The 20211-nt window shown below is 39.3% G+C and overlaps 1 protein-coding gene across 36 annotated transcripts in view; it reads right to left on the bottom strand.

Annotated features, from left to right (window-relative positions):
* NCOA2 (nuclear receptor coactivator 2) overlaps positions 1-20211 on the bottom strand; it is a 284545-nt gene that overhangs the window by 210114 nt on the left and 54220 nt on the right. For 4 of the 36 annotated variants that reach the window (XM_060393782.1, XM_060393765.1, XM_060393771.1 and 1 more), the window contains exon 2: positions 1-20211. This exon is cut by the window's right edge and continues 52300 nt beyond it. The exons of the other annotated variants lie outside the window; for them this stretch is intronic. The gene's annotated coding sequence lies outside the window, so the exon portion shown is untranslated. 36 annotated transcript variants of the gene reach the window in all.

Here is a 20211-nt window from a genome sequence, read left to right on the forward strand (position 1 = left end):
CAAATGCTTCCAACAATCCCTGGTGCTTTGGGAGACAGCATTTTAATGAACCAACTTCACGCGCGCCATAGGCTCAACCCACATTTCCTGATTTCTATGACAGAGATTGTCATTAACCTACCAAGATCACCAGGAATGCAGTAACAGTGTGGCCACACTTAAATAAACCTTTCATCTACTTGAGCAAAACAAAAACACTGTAAAACTGGAATGGCAGGTCGTACAACTTAGCACTATTATACATTGGTTTCAGATGAGACCGACTGACTAATCAGCATACCTGAGACTTATACAGGAAAGGCAAACACGTGTAACTTGCACAAACTTGGAAAAATAAGAACTAATCAATTCAAGTAATTTTTCATCAGAATAACTTACTGTAAGATTATGTAAGCCATCCACTGAATAAAAGCCTAGATAAACTCCTACAGATGAGTCTAGATAAAGTCCTACAGATGATACGTAATTTCTGTATTTTGATGCCAAAAAAAAAACCAACCTAGATTTTCGAGTTATAAAAGTCTTTAACTGGGACTTTCCCATTGGCCGAGTGGTTAAGTTTCTGTGCTCTCAAAGTAGGGGGGAAAGGTTCAATCCCTGGTGGGGAACTAAGATCCCGCATGCCGAAGGGTGTGGCCAAAAGAAAATAAATAAAAGGTGCTTTTTAAAAAGGGCTTTTACTGAATTCTATCAGACAATTAGTAAGTCTGTGACATTTATGGATACAAGCTTTCTTGTCCCCACCAAGCGTCCTTTTGTAGACATGGTTTGTAAACTTGATTTCTTCACAAGTTCTTTACCATATTAAACTCCTTTAAAATTTCCCTTAAATAAAACTCTAAATTAAACAAGTGGTTTCTAGAAAATTTCAGTTCAGTTCAGTAGCTCAGTCATGTCTGAATCTTTGCGACCGCATGGACTGCAGCACTCCAGGCCTCCCCGTCCATCATCAGCTCCCAGAGTTAACTCAAACTCATGTCCATTGAGTCGGTGATGCCACCCAACCATCTCATCCTCTGTCGTCCCTTGTCCTCCCACCTTCAATCTTTCCCAGCATCAGGGTCTTTTTAAATGAGTCAGTTCTTTGCATCAGGTGGCCAAAGTATTGGAGTTTCAGCTTCAGCACCAGTCCTTCCAATCAATATTCAGGACTGATTTCCTTTAGGATGGACTGGTTGAATCTCCTTGCAGTCCAAGGGACTCTCAAGAGTCTTCTCCAACACCACAGTTCAAAAGCATCAATTCTTCGGCACTCAGCTTTCTTTATAAGTCCAAGTCTCGCAACCATACACTTGTCTTTATTATAGAGAAAACTGATCAATGATTTAAATAGTAATCAAGGCTTGCTTACAGAGATAGAAATTAGGGGAAGAATTAGTTGATCAGCAATATTCAAGAACATATACACAACCATTAATCTTTAAATATGAGTAAGAATATATATTTCACACTAAATACATTTTCATTCTATAACATTTAATTTTCATTTCCCTGATGTCAAACTCTATATCCTACTAGATTTAATTAAAATTTAAAAGGAAAAAAGATTAATAAGACTAACAATGTTGAATGTGAAGCAAACAGAACCCCATATTTTGCTGATGGGAATGAAAACTTATACAAGTATATGAAAAACTGATTGCCAGTTACTACTAAAGCTCAGTTTATAATTTACCCAGGATTTCAATCTTAGGTATATACCCAAAAGAAGAGAGCATAAAACATGCATAAAACTAAAAATATGTGAGAGAATGTTCACAACAGCTTTATTCTTAAAAGCCAAAAAGTGGAAATGACCCAGATGGCCATCAATAAGACAAATACAAAAATGTTAATATATTCACATAATGGAACACTATATAGCAACGAAAAGGAAGAAATAAACACTACACTACAACATGGATGAAACTCACAGACGTAATTCTGGGCAAAAGAAGGCTGGTACCAAAGAGTACATTCTATTTTTATAAAGTTCAAGACCAGGAAAAACTAATCAAGAAGGAATTAAGATCTGTGGGGACTGAGAACAGAACAGTGGTTATCTTTTTAAGGATATTGATGACAGCGTGCACACAGAGTCTCCTGGGGTGCTAGAAATGTTCTCTATATTGATCTGGGTAGTATTCACAAAGGTGTATACGTATTCACATACATTCAAACTCAGCTGAGTCATATTCTGTCTTACTACTTACTGGCTTCTTGACCTTTATAAGTTATTTAACCCCTTTACACCTAACTGACTCGCAAGGAGTCAGACACAACCGAGCAACTAAACTGAACTGAAACCTAACTTCTTCCTTCATAGGATGGGGATACCTTTGATACAGGGTTGATCTTTAGATTATAAAGTATTCAAAAAATGGTAACTACTATTATTACCTATTTTTTTATTTGCATCAACAGAGGATCATGGTGAAAGGACTTTTGGAAACCAATAGTGAAAAGAAACAACCTACAGTCATGGGAAAAAACAGACACAACTTTTCAAAATCTGGACAGATCTGATGCCACAATATTAAAGCAAAACCATTACTCAACAAAAATTCATGCACAGTCACAAGAAAAGAAGAAACTATGTATATGGAATCCTAAAAGGTATGAATGTGTACAATATACTTAGGGAAGATTTCCAGTTGAAGTGGTTAGATAAAATAAACGCAATTCTAACACCTAAGACTTGGTTACCTTCAGTTACTTGGAAAAGGCAATACAATGCAAATGAAAACAATTAATGATTTCTTATTAAGTTTAGTAATTTTCTCCCCCAAATAAAAACTTTCAATTAGCTAATTTGTTTTGAAGCCTCTCATACTCCCATTTACTCGACAACAGTCAGCATACGAAATAGTTCTAACACTAAGGATGGATTTATTTAATCCCAAATTGCTCATAACAGCATAGTTCTTAATTAATAAAAAGCAAACTTCATGTTTAAATTACAACTTTAGCAAAGGTATCATATTAATATATTATTTCCTAGATTTTTTTCCTGATAAAAATGGCCCAAATTACTCCTTATAAAAACTACAGCATAAAGCTTTCTTACAAAAACAAAACAAAACAGAATCCTAACTTGACCAATTCAATGCCTGAATGTTAAATTTAAAAACTTAAAATAACCTAACCTAATACAGTTCAGCACATAAGTAACTGCAAAAGGTCATTACAATTTTCAAAACATTTACTACAGCTTACATGAGTCTTTGAATTTATTCTGATTCAAAATTCTAGCCTGCTCACATGTAAAATGCTATTAAAAGTGTTAAACTAATTTGAAAAACTACTATAACTGTATGAATTATATAGAGATGTTTTGCTTTTTACAGTTCTTTTCAGTTCACTAACAAAATTTATAGCTAAAAGTAACTGAGATAATCTTGCTTTAAGCTAATACCTGAAATTACTGCTATGTATTAATTTGTGTCAACTTTTAAAAAGTCTAACACTTTGATGTTATTTTCATATCTACGTTTTTTTCTCCTGGCATTAAACTGCATACTAGCAGAGAAACCAAAGTAAAAAATCAGGCTTTATCCATGTTCATTTTAAACTAAGCTTTCATTTTCATTTAAGCTTTATCTTTTTACATTTAAATTTTCTAAAACAAACCTCATCTTCCATAAGGCAGCAATCAAATGTATTGTTTAACAAAATCATTAAGATGTTACAGTCCCAGCAAAGGCAGTAAGAAAAAATTGCATTTTCATGCGCAGAAACAAGTTACAGTTCTAAACAATAAACCATGACTTACATCATGACATGAATAGAGATGCTGAAAAGGTTAGAATGAAAAATCCCCTTGAGGTCAACAGGATTTACTTTTATATTCATGTTACATGAATTCCTTTATTAGGGTTTGAAAAAACACCGCTTATGAAAAGCAGTCACTATGTGATAATGGATGCCATTTTAAGACTTGCAAATCAACTCTTTTACTAAAAACACAGGTATACAGTACACAGTAACTGGAATTCAAAGAGGTTGGGGATGAAGCCAACAAACTGCATGTAGCTACAACTGGACCAAGTAAATAGCCCCCAAATTTTCACATTTCTAGGAATTATTTTAAAAAGCTAGTCAATTTTTTTTTTGGTTGAAAACACAACTACACTTGCATCTGAGCAAAGAATATGTGTGCTGAGCCTAAGCCTATTATGAATTTAAATGGTTTGTAAGCGGGTTTAAAACTATACTCCATTATTAAAAGAAAACCACCTACACTAAAATCTGTTTCACAATACCACGACACACTACAATATGATTTAGTCTATTTCAAGAATGCTAGTCAGACTAAAACTTTTCCCCAGCGTATTCCTAGCTCTAGATAGAAAGATGAGTCTTTTTTTCTGTGGAAGTTGATACAAAATTCTACCAAAATCCCCTTTGACTGTTTTAGTCATAAGTTTTGTTGTTGATACTACTGTTTTCTGGGGAAGGTGATAAGTACTTAAAAAAAAAATGTGTTTTAAGGTATATGACAAGATATTTTACTATTTGAATAGATTTTAACAGCAAATGTAAATGCTTCAATCAAACTAATTTTTTTTTTTTTTCCCATTTAAAAAAACTCACAAGTGATTGGTGCTTGCTTTGGTGTTCTGAGTACTCTAAGTCTATTTAATCTTTAAAGTTCAAATTCCAGGAGTTCATAGTTCAGAGAAACACATGCTTTACAAAACCTGGGAAATGGCTGCTTAATACAGAGAGGAATACAAAGCACTGAAATCATCGCATATTGGAGACCAGAAATACATTATTTTTCTCCAGAGAGGACAGTGCCTATATTTTAGTCATTACTTCGAGTCATCAAAGCAGGCCTGAAAGGTAAATATTATTACCTTTATTTTACAAAGAAATGGATAAAACTGAGTCTAAATAACTTGCCTAAGGTCTCACTGCTAGTGACAAAGCAAGGATTCAAACCTATGATTCCACATTCTCAAGTCCATCCTCTTTCCACTCTATCTCTATCCACTGCGATAGTTGGTAGACACATTTATCAAAGAGCTGGCAGGACTGGTCTTCCCCAGTTGTTTACAAGGCATGTTCAAAGACTGGGCCTGCTTGTTAGCTGACGTCAGTGAATGAACATTAAGACTCAAAAGGAAATGGAACAAAGTGAAGAATCATCACAAGCGTGCCCTGTTACATTAGTGCCTAACCCAGGGCGCATCCATCCCAGATCCCCCAGCTCTGTACTGCTATTGGGCACAAGGGTCTCCGGAAGCCTCGGGGAGCAGGAGTGAGGCAATGAACTCGGCTCTGTCCTCAGGCACAGCAGTCGTTTCCCCGATAACCTGCTCAGCTGGGCTCTCTGTCATAGACTGCCAGGCAATGTGACTGTCCACTCGCAGCAATAATGTCAGTGCGTTTCTGAAGGGTCTGCAGTTCACGGGTGTGCCAATGCACAGAGGTTTGAGAACCACGGGCCTGGGTATGTCTGTGGACTCTGACAGTGAGCGATGTCTGCCCATGTCAGCTGGGAGGTCCCGAGAGCTACCAGCCTCCCATCAGCTTGCTCAGCCCAGCCATCTCACAACTTCATGCCTCTTTTCTGACCAAACTGGCACGTCTATTTTCTAAGCGTGGGCATGACTGGTCAGTTGTCCCGTCATGGAACAAATGCTCTGTACATAAATACGCTTACCGCTTGTGAATTTCACTTCCTCCTCTCCACATCTCCTCTGCTTTGTGTCAATCTTCTTTTTGTCTCTGTTGCTACTACCCTCCTCAGCTCTTCCTAATTCCACCATTCAACAAACTTTTCAATAACTAGCTCCTCTCTCTATAAAGTCCCTTCTATACTACTGCCTAACTGATCTTTAAGAGCATTTTCATGGAGGGAGATGGACTGGGAGTTTGAGATTAGCAGATCCAAGTTATTACATACAGAACGGAGAAACAACGAGGTGTTACATTGCACAGGGAACTATATTCAATATCTTGTGATACTGATAAACCATAATGGAAAAGAATATGAAAAAGAATATATGTAAAAAAAAAAAAAACAGCTTTCATCATGTCAAACTCTTTCAATAGATCTCCACTGTGAATTAGACATATTCTTAACACCTCCACCTAACTTTTAATGCCTATCTGTATCCTCCCTAATTATTTATCCAACCTAAAGACTTTGATGCTGGGAGGGATTGGGGGCAGGAGGAGAAGGGGACGACAGAGGATGAGACAGCTGGATGGCATCACTGACTCGATGGGCATGAGTATGAGTGAACTCCGGGAGTTGGTGATGGACAGGGCGGCCTAGCATGCTGCGATTCATGGGGTCGCAAAGAGTCAGACACGACTGAGCGACTGAACGGAACTGAACAGAACTGAATTTCCTACTTCAGATAGACACCAAAGAACCAAACTGGCCTCTATAATTAAACAATCGGATCAAGCCTGCTTCCTACCCACACATTCGTGTGCTTAACCTCAGAAGGTGTTAAACCACATCATTCCCACATTAGAAACCTGCAACAGTTCCCTACTGCTGATGGAAATTCAAACCTTTCAGTAAGACACAGAAAACTCCCCACGATCTGGCCCTAAAGCATCTCTGCCATCATCTTCCTACAACTAACGTGCATCCTGTTCTCCAATGACACTGGGCTCTTGGTCTCTCCTGGCAGGGATCTCCCTGGCCTGGCCTGTAACCATCTGTGTCATGATACTCCACACGGATCCAGACCCCCGTCATCTCTACCTGGTAACAGCCTCTCCATCTTTCAAGGTTCTGCTCCTGCTCGTGATCCTTGGATCTCACTTCTGAAAACTGGATCTCTTTATACTGCTTATGAGGCTCTGTCTTAAATTTCAGTTATAATGGTCCACATGCTCTATCTTCTCTTTCAGAGCAGAAAGCTTTCCGGGACAGGGGGCTCTGGCTTGATCTTTACAACAATCCTAATGCCTTATAGCACAGGACCTTTCTTGAAATACTTGTTATAATAAGCACTGATAAACACAGTGTACATGGGTCCCTGATGAAAGGCATCAAATATTCTACCTGGTAGATGTGGTGAGAAATAAAATAAAGCAAAATGACAATAAATAAATAAATTATCAAAAAGTCTTAAAATTATCAGAAAGTCAAAACCTGTAAAAATGCAGACTTCTGCCAGCACTACGGCACTGGAGCCATCAGCTATCTCTGCCCACATAAATAATGGTCATTTCCTCAGTTGCCTTGAACATGGTCCCCTCATTCCTGCCTCCATGAACTCCGCACACACACACCCCTCCCCGTACTCCTGATCCCTTCCTTCAACGTCCATGACCAGCTTTTTCAGGACTGACGTAACACACTCACAGTCGTGCCACAATGTCTGTTCCCTGGAGAACAGGGCTGAGCTCAGTACTCTCAACCATTCCAAGAGCCGGCTGCTACCAGGAAGTGTCTGTCAATGAAAGCCATCGCACAGCTGAACAGACTTTATACCAAATCTGAAAGGTCTGCTGTTGTTTTAATTATGGTAAAATACACATAACATAAAATTTACCATCTTAACCATCTTTATGTGTACAGTTCAGTAGCGAGAAGGGCATTCACACTATTGTACAAACCAATCTCCAGAATTCTTTACGTCATGCAAAACTGAAACTCTGTAGTCACAAAACAAAAACACCCAGTTTCCATTCCTCACTACCCCACTCCTGGTGATGAGCATTCCACTTTCCATCTCTATGAACTTACCCCAGGTGCCTTATGGGAGTGGAGTCACGCCGTATCTGCCTTACTGTGACTCGCTTATGTCACTCAACACACTGTTGAGCACAGTTTCATCTAACTTGTAGCATTTGCTTCCTTTTTAAGGCTGAATAATATTCCATTGCAGCTAGAGATCACAGTTTATTTACCCACTCATCTCTCAATAGACACCGAGTTGCTTTCACCTTTTGGGTATTACAAGTCATGTTGCTATGAATATAGGTGCACAACTTAAGGTCAATTTTATGAAAACTCGGGAGTCCCCCTGAGGGGCTGTGTGAAAAGAAGAAAACAGCACCTCCAAAGGGAAAAAAAAGTCACCTTACAAAGCAGCTGAAACTTAGAGACAACAGGTTCACCTTAAGAACACCGATGGAGACAGGTCTGTGTGTATGATGATGCCACAAACCAGGAGCTGCTCACAAACTAGGCTTGTTTGTGTGTGCTCAGTTGTGTTAGACCTGTTGCGACCTCCTGGACTGCAGCCTGCCAGGCTCCTCTGTCCATGGAATTTTCCAGGCAAGAATATTGGAGTGGGTTGCCATTTCCTACTCCAGGGGATCTTCCTGACCCAGGGATTGAACCCTCATCTCTTGCATCTCCTGCACTGGCAGGTGGATTCTTTACCACTGTGCTGCTAACATAAACTCATTACAATTTTTTAATATGTGGTATGGACCAAATATTGACATCGTTAAGAGCAATCCTATGTGCATGTGTACACACACACATACATGTGCACGCACACGCCCTCAGCCTTGCTGAGAAGAATCACTAATCACAAACAAGTCCCCACTATTGCTCATCTGGAGGGGGTTAGCAAAGTTGTCCTTGAGAAATCAAGCTCCTCTGAACACTGGCATTGGTCAGGCAACAGTACCGTCTCTCTGCTTTTTTCCTTATTCCCAGCTTCCACTGTAAACTTGGACACTACTCTCACTCTTAGCCCCAGATCTCCAAAATAAGAGGGTAGACTTCATTCTAGATCTAGGAAAGTTTCTACCCAAGGGCTGCTCCTGAAGCCAAATGAGGGCCACTCACAGTCAGATGCAATCATACTGCCTGCCTCCTAAGAGCTAGCCGAGTGAGACAGCGAGAACTCCAGCTAGCATGCCCCTTCCAGGGCTCCCTGTCTAGTAGCAAGAGCATAGAAGGGTCTGACAAGGGAAAGAATTCCACTCAACTTTCCAGAAAGATCTTTCTGGACAGGAATAGGGGATACTGGTTAAGGGCAAGTGGTGGGGCAGACACTGGAGGCAGACCGCTGAGACCCACACACCAGCTGGGGTCTGACTCCTGTGTGCCATCTGCAATCAGAGGTGACTGTCATGCCCACTTCAACCCAGGGGTGCTATCAGGTTTTAAGTAAGCTGAGTTAGTATTACTGAACAAGGCCTGTCCCGTGTAATCACTATCCCAGTGTTTGTAAAATAAACAGTGTAAGTTCTATGAAAAAGATCAGTACTACAAAGGAACAATGAAGTCCACGTTTCCTTGGTGGCTCAGTGGTAAAGAATCAGTCTGCCAATGCAGGAGACGCAGGTTTGATCCCTGGGTCCAGAAGATCCCCCGAAGCATGAAATGGAAACCCACTCCAGTATTCTTGCCTGGGAAAGTTCATGGATGTAGGAGCCGGGTGGGGTCCATGGGGTCGCAAAAGAGTCAGACACAACTTGGAGACTACAGCAACAACTATTAAGTCCAGGTATCTCAACCAATTGTTCAATGTGTACATTTCCTGATACATACCTGCTAACCACAAATCAAAGTCTCCAACACTAAAAAGTCAGTAAAACTGATTGCAATGAAGCACACACAGGGGGAAAAGTGTCATAACTGATTTATTACTAATGAATATTATTTAAGACAAGAACACAGATATTACTCATGAATGTTTCTATTTAGCATTTATAATATTACTTGAGAGTTTCATACTTGTTTAGTCATTTTTTAAAATTTATTTATTTTTAATTGAAGGATAGTTGCTTTAGAATGTTGTGTTGGTTTCTGCCATACATCAATATGAATCAGCCATAGGTATTACAGTCTTTTAATTAGAAAATTCTAACCTCTGGTAAGACAGAAGCCTGGGGAGTAAGCCACAAGATTTTCCACAACCCTGGCAGACACATAGAGAGAACAAAAAGAAAGATCTTAGGCCAAATTTTCCCATATTCAAAGGCATTCCATTTAATATCAGTCAATACCATGTTGTCTCCTCTATGCATTTTGTACAAATATTACATTTCAAGTATACAACAACTTTTAATTCCGTACAGATCTCTTTTTCTATAACAGTGACTTTCAAGGTACAACTGATAAAATCTCCCAGGATTCTTTTCTCTCAAAAAAAGAAAAAAGTAAAGATTTTTTTGGAATGATGCTAAGATTTGAGGTATTCTTTTTTAAAGTTTGTTGTTATCTTAACCACTATGGAACTCAGCAATACACCTGATGCTTCTCATGAAGCAATATCACACACAGAAGCAGTCATTCAACTAGCCAACTGTTTATAAATGATTTGTCTGTTTTGACAAACTAATGACAGTTAAGTCCCTTGTAATTTTAAAATTCAAAATATCTGAATTTAAAAAAAATTAACCACACTAATACAGTCATTTTCTTCAAGATAGTGAAAATTAATGTAACAGAAAGCAAAACAAAACAGAAAACCCTCAGACAGTCCCTTAGGGCTTGTAGAAAAATCGGAGCTTCTCAGCATCTTTACAAGTCTGTTCTGAATATCTAGTTTTCAGAAAACTCAAAATAACTTTAAGTTATTTCTCTTAAAGTTTAAAACCTGCAAATACTGCTTTATGTTCTTCACAATGTTTATACGAAATCAAATAAAACTACTTTTGTATTACAGTTTTAGCTTAACACTGCATTCTCATTAATATGAAGGAAACCTAAATAAATTAGCTTCTTTCTCCGATTCTACACCTGTAAATACATTTTTATTTAATCATCCTAACAATAATCACCGACTCAATAGACATGAGTTTGAGTGAACTCCAGGAGTTGGTGATGGACAGGGAGGCCTGGCATGCTGCGATTCATGGGGTCGCAAAGAGTCGGACACGACTGAGCGACTGAACTGAACTGAACACTAATCTAACACGATGGCTAGATTTTCACATGCTGAATTATGGCCAACCTGATAACATTCTGGAATACATTAAATACTGCCAGGGTGCCAGAACACACACATAGTAATAGTAATACATTATTATTTCATTGTATTTGTTCTTTCATAATGATAGATTTTTCTGTATCCTACAAATTAACATACTTTTCTCTCTTTGCAATTATTTACACACACACACAACCTACACAGTTTAAAATCTCTTCTGGAATACTGTTTGGCTAAGCGGCCAAAATTACAGAAGGTAGATTCCAAATATGCTTTAAAACACATACAAAATAGAAGTAATATCACTAGATAAAGTACATAAAGATAGTATTTCAGAAATAACAGCCTATAAGCCATTAACCATTAACTTATTCTATTTCATTATAGGCACTGAGCAGAAAAGATAAATATTTAATGTCTCATATGGTCAATAAATTTGAATTATTTCAGCAGTCACTGCAAATACATTAGCAAATGCCTCTAGTTATAATCCCATAGGTTAGTAAACAATTTTCAAGGGACAAAGTGACTAGGTGAACTAGTTTATTCAATGCCTCAGATCAAATGTTCCTTTAATATTTACATTTTTATCAATGAAATCAGTGCAGTCTCTACTTCTGCCCTTTCTATTCTTTATCATTCTGCCACACATAATGGCAGATGTGCCAGGATGTCACAAATAACTAAAATAATGGATGAATATTTCTATACAATTACCATCTCAAAAATAGTCCCCAAAGTCAAAGAATCAGTGACGATTTACACTGGCATGTTAAAATGGGTGATGAATGTAAAATGCATATGACAAAAGAGCCCTATCTCCTCTTTCATTAAGAATCCGAGTCTTGGGAATTCCCTGGCAGTCTAGTGGTTAGGACTTCGAGCTTTCACTGTTGGGGCCTGGGTTCAATCCGTGGTCAGGGAACTAAGATCCTGCAAGCCACAAGGCTGGACCAAAAACAAACAAACAAACAAACAGAATCTGAGTTTATTTGAAGCTTTCATTCTAATTCAGAGTTAAGAAAAAGTGAAAGGAGATATTCAACATGAGTTCCACAAGAGAAAACAATCTTCCTTAAAAAATGTGTTTCCCGGAGCTTCCCTGGTGGCTCAGTGGTGAGTAATCCACCTGCCAGTGCAGGAGACATGGGTTCAATCCCTGATCCAGAAAGATCCCTCATGCCTCGCAGCAACTAAGTCTGTGTGCCACAACCACTGAGCCTGTATGCCCAGAGCCTGTTCTCCATAACGAGAAGCCACCTCAGTGAGAAGGCGGCTCTCTGCAGCTAGAGAAAAGCCCATGAAGGAACGAAGACACAGCACAGCCAAACACTGAATCAATTAATTAATTAAATTATTTTTAAAAAGTGTTTCCAAAACCGATTTTAGGGTTGACTGTTTGGAACTTGGGACACTCCGCCATCGAGTATTATAAACGGTTATGAGTTTCTCTCATAGCAACAAAGGCCTTTTTAATCCACATATTTTATTTGTATAGCATTAGTGTACCTTTACAACTCTGGTGGGGAAGGTTTAAGAGTGGCTGATCACCAGGTGGAGGACAGGAAGTTTTGAATTTGAGGGGAAACACCCACGGGCAAGAACAGAGGGTACAGCCGGGCTAACCCGTGGACAACCAACCAGTAGTCTGGGCCAGCCTGCTGCCTCTTCCAACTCTCCTCACTGGGTTACCTCTGCCCTGAATTTCATCCTCCTTTAGCAGGCTACAAAACAGACACAGCCTCTCTCTGTCTTCCTTAACTACAAACCCTCCAGATCACTTAAGGACTTCTGCTAATGGCAACAACAGCAGGAGTGTTAAATGGGCCCTCTTCTGTCTTGATCGGGGTTGAGTTCTTTCCTGGAGGCAAATGAGGCTTCATTCCAGGAACTGGGACCAGCCAGGAGAGGAGGAAAGATGACGGCTGCTCTCTGGAGCAGGGCAGGGCTAAAAGTGAGCCAGAGGAGAGAAAAGTTTCCAACACTGGGCACGGAACAGGGGAGGGAGGCTCCCAAACTGTAAGAAGTCTTGCAAAGTCAATCCAGATTGCATAAATCAAGGGCAACTTATTAACAAAACTTCAGCTATCCCAAAGACAAAACTGAGTTCTAAATAGTAGGATAAAAAATAAACACTTAACTCTCTCAAAAAGGCAGTTCTTTTATTTCATGTAAAATGTATCCCAAGTAGAGTTAACACTAACATGCTCTTTTCAACTGCTGATGCCAAAGAGGCAGTTTTGTAGTAAATTACAGTGGCCAAGACCATCTACGAGTAATTTACCGTCCAAGTTCTCCAATCACACCTGGAAACAGTTAAGCCTGTCATGCCATGTATGTTCATAGTTAGAAAGCGGGGCCTGTGGATTAACCACATCTGAAAAGTTAAATTATCATTTAATATAACTCCAAAGGATCACAAATAATACAATATGGTTACTCCCCAGGGGTAAAAAGGCAGTGTGTGACATCTGGGGATATAGGGATAAATAATCACTCCAAATCACACAGTTTTCTCAAAGAATTTGTAAATGTGCCATGCATGCTTCATAGATTTTTTTTCTCTGCTCAGAAGTTGTCTTCAAATTCTGAAATGTGACTTCTTAGCCAGATAAAATTTCAAAGCATTTTTTAAGAAGGATACTTGGACCAACAGCATGTGCTCCCAAACACTAATATGTCCCTTCTTCTCTCTACGGGGGCAGCCGGGGGCTGCAGAAACCAGTCAGCACAAAAACAATTAACAGCAGCCATCTGATGGCAACTAAACCTTGACTTATATAAATACATATAATGCTTGGACCCATTCCAAGTACCCTGTAAAATCCTATTAAGATGATGAATCGTTCATAATTTAGATTTGTTTTAGCTCTAAACTTCTAAATGCAGCATAAGCATTAAATCCTTCTCACAGAGTCCATGATAAATGCCAACTTACTCTGCACGGTATTTTCTGCTACTGTTCTCCAAAAATCATATATATATATATATATATTTTTTAATTGATATTCGCCCTCGGGGGTTCCCTGGTGGTCTAGTGGTTAGGATTTGGTGCTTTCACTGCCATGGCCAGGGGTTCAATCTCTGGTGGGGGAACTGAGATCCCACAAGCTGCACTCCCTGGCCAAAATTAAAAAAAAGAAAATTCACCCAGACTCAAAACAGATCTTCTTCAACACTCTCAAAAAAATTTAGACGGGGAAAAAAAAAATTCCGGTGATTTGCCTAAGGTCAAACAGTGCCAAACGATGGAGCAAAAAGTGACTTTGGGTTCAAACAGTCAGCAGGCAGCAGCAGAGTCGAGGTTGAGGACTCTGAATCAGCCTGTCCCCACACCAAACTGTAGGCCCCACCCTACCCCCACCACTCCTGTCCAAATACAAAGAACTGCAGTGCTTACTGTCTAGTCGTGAAATGACGTTTCCTTCCAAGAGTGCTACCTTTACTACAGGCAATGAGCACCCATGCTACTGTTTAAAGAGAAACAACGAGCCTCTCTGTGTTCATCAGCAGAATGTACCCAGTTTCTTGTGACACTCTGAAACATAAAAAAATTGACGGATGGAATCCTCACACTGTAAATGTTTAAGGATAAAATGTTTCAAATGGATAACCAACAAGGACCTACTGTGTAGCACAGGAAACTCTGCTCAATGTTCATTAGCCGCCTGGATGGGAGGGGAATTCGAGGGAAATTGGATGCATGTATTATGGCTGAGACCCTTCGCTGTTCACCTGAAACTACTACAACTGTTACTCAGCTATACCCCCAAAACAAAATGGTTTTGGTGTTAAAGAAATTAAAATTAAAAAGAAGAAATAATCAACTTACCTGCGTTTATCAGCAGAATGTATGGGGTTTCTTGTAGCATTCTGAAACATAAGAAATCTAGTGATGGAATCCTCCTCACTGAGCATTTAGTAATAAAACGTTTACCACTCTATTACTAAGGACCAACAAGGACCTACTGCATAGCACCAGGAACTCTGCTTAATGTTCTGTTGCAGTCTGGATGGGAGGGGAGTTTAGGGGAGAATGGATGCATATATATATATATGGCTGAGTTGCTTTGCTGTCTACCTGAAACTATTACAACATTGTTAATCAGCTATGCTCATAAAAAATGAAAAATTATAAAATGTTCAATAAGGAATAGAACATTTTCACACGAATCTCCTTCTCCAAAGCTGCAAAGATCCTGCTTTTCTGGCCCTTGCTATGGCCACGCCACTGCACCTGCCATTCTGACCTGTTCAATGACTTTTTAATAACTGTTTACAGCCACTGGGCGTAAATATCAAAGTGCTTGCTAAACAGTAATTACTTCTCCTTTTCGTAACATCCCTTTTTACAGAGATAAAGAAACAGCCTCAGATCAAGGCCTGTGTCTGCACTGAGGGCAGCATTTTTCTATTGCTAAAACTTAAGATGCTGATTATTATGGAAATGATGATCAATCTGAACACAAGATGCCTGCCTTTTTCCTTTAAAAAGACAAACACTGATATAAGAAATTATTTCTCTTGCAAAATATAGAACTTTGCTTATCATATATAGCTACACCCAGAAGTGTCCCTAAACAGGACACATCAAGCAGGCAGCTTGCCCAGAGCCCAGATCATACTAAGTCACAACATGTCCAGAAAACGACTGGGCTGGCGAGTCCATCTCTACACTCAAGCTGTTGGGTTGAACAGAAACCTAACTTTTATAAACGGCAGCAGATTAATGCTTAATATAATTCCTATGCACATCTGTTCACTGTATTCCCAAATCTTTTATCATGATGAAGTATCATATATTTAATTTGCTGACAGGCCAGTGGACACACTGAACTTCCCTGGTGGCTCAGACAGTAAAGAATCTGCCAGTAATGCGGGAGACCCAGGTTCAATCCTGGGTAGGGAAGATCCCCTGGAGAAGAGAATGGCAACCCACTCTAGTATTCTTGCCTGGAGAATCCCATGGACAGACGAGCCTGGCGGGCTACAGTCTACAGGGTCGCAAAGAGTCGGACATGACTGAGCAACTAACACTAGTGGACAGGTTAATTATGATTTTTCAACTACAAAAGCATGATTTTTGTCTTTACCAATACCACCCATGTAAAATATATTGGCAGACTCACATCAAGATGGCTTAAACAGTTTTCTTTAAAGTGAATAAAATTAATCTCCCCTTCTTAATCATCTTCATTCTGTGGATTAAGGTACAAAGATATTGGGATTCACTTTGTACACTTATAAATCCATGCTGAATCATGTACAGTAATTTCTATCTGAAAATTTAAAGTATTATCATGGGTTGTTTAAATCTTTTATTTAATAGAAATAACCAAAAGAGGGTGTGTGTGGGGGGTCAATTGAGCCCTGATACCACCCCAGAAATCAATCAACGTCATCACTCTTGTGAGATGCCTTAGGACTCACTTCCAGCAGAGCTCTATGATGCTATACAGACAGCACTTATTAGAAAGATGGTACCTGTCACCCCAGGAGCCTGCTGTACACTTGCAGTGACATCTCTAGAAAGGCTCATTTTACAACCCTTCTGTACCATTAACTCTAGGTACTGGAATAGTTAAACTTCTTAGGAAGAGAGTGTAAGGAGTTTCACTGAAGGCAACTATAAACAATGACAATCATTTCATCCTTTTCAGTCAGTATCTGCTGAGTGTCCATACCAATTGCTGAAGCAGTGAAAAAGAGAAAGCAGAGTCAGAAAACAGTTTCTACCTACTAGGAGCTTATAATCCTGGAGGAGATATTAAGCAAGTACCCAAATGGCAATAATACACAGTGAGTTAAGCACCCTAGAAAGAACAAAGAAAAGGGTTCTGCAGGTCACCAAAGCTCGTCAAGAAAGTATGAGATTACCGTTGACAAGCTTCCTTTTAGCAGGTAGAGATGAGGAAAAGGGTATTCACTGAAGGGTTAACAGCTGAACAAAAACTCAAGCACACAAAACAGAGATAAAACCCTCAGGCCAGATACCAGTGTGGGTAAAGAAGAGTAGGGGAGATCAAGGAAGGAACATTTGGGGGCGCTGTTCTGGAAGACCTAGAAAGCTAAGGAGTTTGGACCTACTTGAGAAGGCTGTGGCTTCAGGTAACCTGAATCTAAAGAGTGGTCTGATCGCCGCTGAGTTAGCGAGTGGTTAAACTGCTCCTACGTGGAAGATGAACTGGGTTCAGCTGAGAAGGCAGGGAGGTTATTAACAACCGTTGGGTACAAAGCACTGACGTCTGAGTGCGGGTGGTGAGAGTGGAACAAGGGGTCCTCACATTATACAAGCTGCTGACACTGTGAAAGCAGGCTGCAAAGAGGCTGGAAGTTAAGAGTTAAAATGACTGGGATTTTGAGCCTGGATGAGTAGCAGTACCAATTAATAGAAACCAGGAAATCTGGAGGAAGAACTGGTTTGGGTTGAGGGAAGTCAGGAGTTTCCCTTTGGTATGAGCTGCGCTGAAGGTGTAAGCAAGATACTCAGGGAGAAATGCCAAGCAAGCAGTCAGAGGTTAGAAGAATGGTCAAGTTCGGGTTGTAAATTTGGGAGCCATCTAAATAAAGACAATGGCAAAAGCCTGGATTGGATGAGATCACCAACAAAAAGAGACACTGACTTGGAAGAGAAGGAAAATTTTTTGAAAATTCCTACCTGAGGGGGATGGAGAGAGGGGAAGGGGAAAGACAAGCTAGCGGTGGACACAGTATTGGCCAGAGACAGGGAAGGTCCATCAACTCCTGAATTCCAAATCCAAGCTCAGCTCAGTTCAGCAGGAGTCGACAGGGCCTGACTAGGCAACCGTTAGATGAGAGGTAGAACAATAAACAGTGAACGCCCTACTTTGAAAATGTGATGTCAAGAAAATTAAGCCAAGAAACTGCTGCAAAAAGAACTCAGGAGGACATATTTATAGTTACAGACACAGCAGAGACTTTCAATAATCACTGAAGAAAACTATGAGCAACTTTATGCCAATAGTTGGAAACAACAAAGAATAGATAATATTCTAGCAAATTATGCATTATCGAAGGTGGCTCAAGAAAAAATTAAGAAATAAATTATTTACAAAACAGAAACAGATTCACAGATAGAAAACAAGCTTATAGTTACTGAAGCGGAAGGCAGGAGGAAGGAATAAATTAGGACTTTGGGATTAACAAATACACACTACTGTATATAAAATGGGGCTTCCCAGGGGCCCAGTGGTAAAGAAGCTGCCTGCAATGCAGGAGATGCAGGTTCGATCCCTGGGTAGGGAAGATCCCCTGGAGGAGGAGATGGCAACTCACTTCAGTATTCTTGCCTGGAAAATCTTATGGACAGAGGAGCCTGGTGGGCCCCAGTCCACGGGGTCACAAAGAGTCAGACACAACTGAGCAAGCACACGTGTATAAAACAGGTAAGTAACAAGAACGTACTGTATAACACAGGGAACTGTACTCGATGTCTTGCAATAACCAAGAATGGGAAAGAATCTGAAAAAGGACATATATAAATATATGTGTATATGTGTGTATATAACTCAGTCACTTTGCTGTATAACTGAAACTAACACATCATAAATCAACTACAATTTTTTAAAAAAATTTAAAGCCCATAGCAACCATTAAAAATTAATTTTTACCTGAGATCCCTTAAAACATATGATCATATCACTAAATGCAATCTAGGAAAGGAAAAAAAAAAAGCTATTGGCAGACAAGGGGGCAGAGAAGGCCTTCCGGAAAGGCTACCCAGAAGCCCACTCTGGGTGGTCTCGTCAGGCTAACTCTACTCCCCAAGTTTTAACAGAAAAGTGATTGCGTATGCAGTCAGGCCAGCATCCCATCAAATGCTGAGTTCCATTTGACACTAAAGAGCTTCATGTCATTTTCCAAGTAGAAAAAGCAGATCCTAATTATCTCAAATTTTCTTTAATTTTCTATTTTGTATATATCATCTGTGAATCTGATTTTCATTATTTTTTCAATCTATACTCCACCTCATAGTACTAATTTCCACAAGTTTACTCTCCAGTATAGAAGAGAACTCTTTATTATCCTAAACCCGACTCACAAAATTTCTAGAAACACTCTTACTCCACCCTCCATTCTGACATGATGGTATTTCAGGAATTTACCCAAGATTGTATTTTTGTTGTTTAGTCACTCAGTTGTTCCCGACTCTTTGTGACCCCATAGACTGTAGCCCGCTAGGCTCCTCTGTCCATGGGATTTTCTAGGCAAGAATACTGCAGTGGGTTGCCATTTCCTTCTCCAAGACTGTATTTTAATAAACTCAATTATACCTTCCTCCTCAGTATTATGCTTTAAGGAACAAGTATTTGCAGTATACTGCTATAAGTCCAGATACTTCAATATTTTTAATTAACAGAACACCACAGAGCATTTATCTAGGGTGTGTACAAAGCATGGTTTTGCACAATGGCAAGAAGCATGCAAGGTGTTCCCACACTTGTCCAAAGAATGCCAAGCACATCACTGATATACTGTTGAGGTTCTCAGCACAGTATCTAGAAAGAATCATCTACAACAGCTTACACTCTTATCCTGGTTAGAGCTAAACTCAGGACTCCTCATTTAATAAATGTAATTCATCTGATTTTTCTTTAAACAGACCTTGAAAAACTGTCCCACAGTCAGTTTATTCCATTTCTTCTCACTCATCATCTGAAATTAGGTTTTCCCCTGTGCTATTTCATTACCCCAAAAAACTTGAAACTGTACACACACCCCTTTACACCATTTATATAAAAATATGAAATGAGATTACCCCCAGTGCCACCAATTCCTCAGAAACTCATTAAAAAAATCTGAAAAAAAAAAAAAAAAATCCTCCAGAGAAGTGACAGTTGATAACCAACATCTTCTTCCTGTTTCTAAGCCAATGTGACTTTGGGAATAAGCATTTCTTCTCCATCTTATAGGAAAACACACACACAAATGTATTCCTTTTGGATTAGAACCTTGAAAGGCTTTAGAAAATTTACATAAATTATTTTCACTCTCTTTCTCACAAAGTACTCCAATAATCCCCTGAAATAACTCCAGTCTGCCAATCAGGCAGGCTTTTCTATGGTAAAACCAGACTCGATGTTTTTGTTCCAAATCCCAGAATATTAAAATACAATGAGACTAGCAGACACATGCTTTCCTGATACACTTCTTCAAATTTTCTTATAAGGGGACATATACTAACAGTCTATCTTTACATTAACATAACTGGAATAAAGGGTAACAGCTTATACATTCCAGCCAACAGCTCCATTACTCTACTCACTTGTTCTCTCCAAATTAAGCCAAGAATATTCTAGTTTTTCAAGTTATATTTCTGATTTTAAACTAAATTTTAGATAAAGAT

The sequence above is a fragment of the Ovis aries genome, chromosome 9 (genome assembly GCF_016772045.2).
Source record: "Ovis aries strain OAR_USU_Benz2616 breed Rambouillet chromosome 9, ARS-UI_Ramb_v3.0, whole genome shotgun sequence".
NCBI lineage: Eukaryota > Metazoa > Chordata > Mammalia > Artiodactyla > Bovidae > Ovis > Ovis aries.